General features: G+C 45.8%; 1 long non-coding RNA gene across 2 annotated transcripts; it reads left to right on the forward strand.

Annotated features, from left to right (window-relative positions):
* Positions 1-738: 738 nt before the first annotated feature.
* On the forward strand, positions 739-1,507 carry LOC119325833. 2 transcript variants are annotated; one of them, XR_005157712.1, is made up of 4 exons: positions 739-794; positions 932-1,037; positions 1,153-1,232; positions 1,332-1,507. It is a non-coding gene; the product is annotated as an uncharacterized LOC119325833 (long non-coding RNA). The 2 variants fall into 2 exon arrangements; XR_005157711.1 differs by having other exon boundaries at positions 1,153-1,507.
* Positions 1,508-5,243: the final 3,736 nt, after the last annotated feature.

Consider the following 5,243-nt stretch of genomic DNA (forward strand, 5'->3'; position numbering starts at 1 on the left):
AATACATAGAACACCAGAAGTAAGAACTATATCCAGGTTCGTCGACCACCGAGCGATGACTACAAGCATTGGAGTGAGCCCAAGGCGTGCCGCCGTCATCCAGGTCCGTCGTAATCTCTACTCCTAATGTCTCAGTTGGTAGGTCGCGTTCCGGGTTTTATTTTCGTCCCACCATTTTCGTCCGGTTTTTTTTCGTCCCACCTCGCCTGGTTTTTTTTCATCCCACCTTCCACTGATTTTTTTTCGTAGGTTTTTTCGTCCGCTCCACCGATCCCTAGAACTCTAGAACTCCCGGAGTAGACGCCGCCGCCCGCCCCTTCCAGCCCCCGCCCTCCAGCCCTAGCCGCAACCCCATCCCCATGGAGGTCGAGATCAAGCTCCGGCTCCCGACGCGGCCGCACACTGGCGCCTCTCCTCCTTCCTCGCGCCCCGCCTGCTCCGCACCGACGCCCCCGCGTGGCCCACGCCGCCGCCGTCCTGCGATCCAAGTTCCAACTGACGCAGCCGGATCTCGTGCGATCTCACAGCTGCCACCGCCGCCGCCGAACTCACAGTCGGATTTCGTGCAATCTCACAGCCGCCGCCGCCGAACTCACAGCTGGATCTCGTGCGATCTCGCTGCCTCCGACGTACGGAAGTCTTCACTGTATGGGATCGCCGCCACGGTACTGGATCGCCGCCACGGACGTAAGAGGCTGAAGTGCGGCGGGTGGGACAGGGTGTGCGTCGCGTTGCTGGAGAACTTCCTCGAACGATCGCTGTGGTGGTGCCATTGTCCATTGATCTGGACGTCGGTAGGATCCTGCTCCAATCGTCCCCTTCTTTCTTCCCACAAATATCGCTATGGCATCTGATTTTGCACATACGTACCAAAGCTGATTTTGTACACTGTTGTTGCGAGATCGTTATCCCTTATTCTTAATTTTTGCAGGTAGAAAAATTGAGGGAAATCAAAGTCAGAAGAATTGAAAATACTATGCACTGTGTCTACAAAAAGTCCAAGCTGCCTATTCCTACATAAGGATAAGGATCCACGAGTGGGTATTACTTTCACAGTGTTTGTTAGAATCATTCTTTATACGAACTTGGTTGTACTTTCAGCCACAGAGATGCAAATTTCATGGGCTAATGCATGATGTGATAGCATAACAGAATCTGGAGGACCTTCAGACTTGGCTCTTTGCTGGGGCGAAGGGTGTGAAGTGGTTTGCCGCAGATTCAGAGGCCATTTGGTTCATCCATAATCTTCAATGCATCCCTATCCTGATGCTTCTAATTTTCACTGCCCTCGGGTTTTGGAGCATTGTGTAACTTTATTTGGTTCATTGCAGGTGCAGGGAACCTATTGGATTTACATCTTCTACTCTGTAAGTGCCCTTCCCATTGTACCTCTTTTTTATGTGTTGAATCACTGGTTCCCAAGGCTGCCAAATTGATCTTTACCAACAAAGCTTGACAAAGCAGTGTTCGACGGTGTGCCTAGGTGAAACACATGGTCTCCATCACCCTTTCCTTCTAGAGCCGGTACCAGGTGTGTACAATTTGATGAAATACAGATGTCTGGTGTTTCAATCAGTATGTCGCATAGTTTTTTCATATGTGCTTTGCTGCGAAAAATCAACGCATCATTTAATTTATTTCTCAGTTTACATCAGCAAATGACCCTCTACTTGGCGTCAAATAATGAATGCACGTGATCTAGGACTTGCTTTGGTGCTTAATGGATCGCATCATGCATCTTATTTAAACTGCAATGCTTTACATCTAATGTTATTTTTTGAGTCGTGGAACAGTGGCGGTCTTGAAGCGGTGGTGCCTTTCTATACCACGACTGGATACAAAATAAGGTTGATTTTTGTTTGCTCTGACGATAGGGAGGCAAGACCAGGATCACATTCTTCGCCCCGTTTGAAGGAACGACGATTTTCAGGATTGACGTGGATTGATTTTCTTGAACATGAAGGTGTCATTTTCATTGCCATTGAACACTATAGACAATTAGTTCAGAGGTTTCCTCTCAGATTTATTTTCTCGTTACTAATTTCCTCTGCTCATTACTAATTTTTGCCTACAACGTGTTGTTTCCTGCCTTTTTCTGCTGGTATGGTTAGACATTTGCTTGCTTAATCTATCATGCGAGTTTGTGCAATGGGTAGTGAGCTTGCATATATCCATTTTATTTATCTTCTCATGTTGGCATGTAATTGGCTTGGTCATTTAAGATGGTAAGAGAAGATTGCGAAGCTATTGTTCCAGCACTTGCAAATATTCCTCGTGTTCATTCGTGAGTAGAGTAAGAACAATATGTGTGTTTTCTGGAAGCTATGGTGGTGGTAGCTGCCATATAAATGGAATGGGACGGAGTCGGAAGCTGAGCGAGGGTTCAATGAAGAAAATGGCAGGGAGAGAAGAATATAATTTGTGTGATTATGTTAACATGGCTTTCTCTCTCTACGTACATATCTCTTTTCTGTAGGAGGCTTGTGATGGCACACAACAATGGAGAGGAGATAAAATAGGAGGATGTCTGAGGAGCATGGCGAAGACAAAACAAAGAATGAAGAATGCCTTTCCATTTCATGATCATCAAACACAACTAAGCTTATTTTTCGTATGTCAACTGTCGGAGCTAAGATGGAGCCTATGGGTGTGGTGAAGCAGTGTCGCCTAGAATGTGGATGGAGTGCCCATTGCACTGGCATGAATTATGTGTTGCCAAGCGGTGTCTAGAAAATTAATTTTGAAATTTTAGAAATAAGATCTACATGCAGTGATAATAGGGTGGGGATTTTTAGAACCTAATAAAGTGCTGCGGAGAGACATGGAGGATGTGTTTAGTTTAGTGGATAGCCACCCAATGGACAGGGATAGCCAGTTTTAGAGGGTATACCGGTGCTTGCATTTGTAGTATCCAGACAAATATGGTATGCAATGATGAAATCCTGACGATCTACACCCACATCACTGTATTTTGTTCACTTGCTTGCTTTCCTTGCTATTATTGACGGAGCAGCAGAAGAGGCTTTTAGTGTTGTAATATATGCCCGGCCGACTTATAAATTCAATAGCTCAAGAAAACTTTCAAAAAATTACTTTGATTGGCTAAAGTATGCACATGTATATAACATGTTATCTTTTTTCCTTCAGTTAACTACATGTGAAGCTGAAGCTAAGCCAATGTGCTTTTCCAGAAGAAGGCCAAGGCACATCAATCCAACACCAACCTGTTGGGGAACGTAGTAATTTCAAAAAAATTCCTACGCACACGGAAGATCATGGTGATGGCATAGCAACGAGAGGGGAGAGTGTTGTCCACGTACCCTCGTAGACCGTAAGCGGAAGCGTTAGCACAACGCGGTTGATGTAGTCGTACGTCTTCACGATCCGACCGATCCAAGCACCGAACGTACGGCACCTCCGAGTTCAGCACACGTTCAGCTCGATGACGATCCCCGGGCTCCGATCCAGCAAAGCTTCGGGGATGAGTTCCGTCAGCACGACGGCGTGGTGACGATGATGATATTCTACCGGCGCAGGGCTTCGCCTAAACTCCGCGATGATATGACCGAGGTGGAATATGGTGGAGGGGGGCACCGCACACGGCTAAGGAACGATCCATAGATCAACTTGTGTTGTTGTGCCTAGAGGTGCCCCCTGCCCCCGTATATAAAGGAGCAAGGGGGGAGGGGCGGCCGGCCTAGGAGGGGCGCGCCAAGGGGAGTCCTACTCCCACCAGGAGTAGGACTCCCTCATTTCTTGTTGGAGTAGGAGAAGGGGGGAAAGAGGGGGAGAGGAGGAAGGAAAGGGGGGCCGCACCCCTTGTCCAATTTGGACCAGAGGGGGGCTGCGCGCCTCCTTCCTTTCGGCCTCTCTCCTCTATTCCCGTATGGCCCAATAAGGCCGATATACTCCCCCGCGAATTCCCGTAACTCTCCGGTACTTCGAAAAATACCCGAATCACTCGAACCTTTCCGAACTTCGAATATAGTCGTCCAATATATCGATCTTTAAGTCTCGACCATTTTGAGACTCCTCGTCATGTCTCCGATCTCATCCGGGACTCCGAACTCCTTCGGTACATCAAAACTCATAAACTCATAATATAACTGTCATCGAAACCTTAAGCGTGCGGACCCTACGGGTTCGAGAACTATGTAGACATGACCTAGAACTATTCTCGGTCAATAACCAATAGCGGAACCTGAATGCCCATATTGGTTCCTACATATTCTACGAAGATCTTTACCGGTCAAACCGCATGTAACTAACTCATTAGTTACATGCTTGCAAGGCTTAGGTGATGAGCATTGCCGAGAGGGCCCAGAGATACCTCTCCGACAATCGGAGTGACAAAACCTAATCTCGAAATATGCCAACCCAGCATGTACCTTTGGAGACACCTGTAGTACTCCTTTATAATCACCCAGTTACATTGTGACGTTTGGTAGCACCCAAAGTGTTCCTCCGGTAAACGGGAGTTGCATAATCTCATAGTTATAGGAACATGTATAAGTCATGAAGAAAGCAATAGCAACATACTAAACGATCAAGTGCTAGGCTAACGGAATGGGATGTCAATCACATCATTCTCCTAATGATGTGATCCCGTTAATCAAATGACAACTCTTTTGTCCATGGCTAGGAAACTTAACCATCTTTGATTCAACGAGCTAGTCAAGTAGAGGCATACTAGTGACACTATGTTTGTCTATGTATTCACACATGTATTATGTTTCCGGTTAATACAATTCTAGCATGAATAATAAACATTTATCATGATATAAGGAAATAAATAATAACTTTATTGCCTCTAGGGCATATTTCCTTCAGTCTCCCACTTGCACTAGAGTCAATAATCTAGTTCACATCGCCATGTGATTTAACACTAATATTCACATCTGTATGTGATTAATACCCATAGTTCACATCGTCATGTGATCAACACCCAAAGGGTTTACTAGAGTCAATAATCTAGTTCACATCGCTATGTGATTAACACCCAAAAGAGTACTAAGGTATGATCATGTTTTGCTCGTGAGAGAAGCTTAGTCAACGGGTCTGTCATATTCAGAGCCGTATGTATTTCGCAAATATTCTATGTCCACAATGCTCTGCACGGAGCTACTCTAGCTAATTACTCCCACTTTCAATATGTATCCAGATTAAGACTTAGAGTCATCTGGATTGGTGTAAAAGCTTGCATCGTTGTAACTTTTACGACGGGCTCTTTTATCACCTCTATA

The sequence above is a fragment of the Triticum dicoccoides genome, chromosome 6B (assembly GCF_002162155.2).
Source record: "Triticum dicoccoides isolate Atlit2015 ecotype Zavitan chromosome 6B, WEW_v2.0, whole genome shotgun sequence".
Lineage (NCBI taxonomy): Eukaryota > Viridiplantae > Streptophyta > Magnoliopsida > Poales > Poaceae > Triticum > Triticum dicoccoides.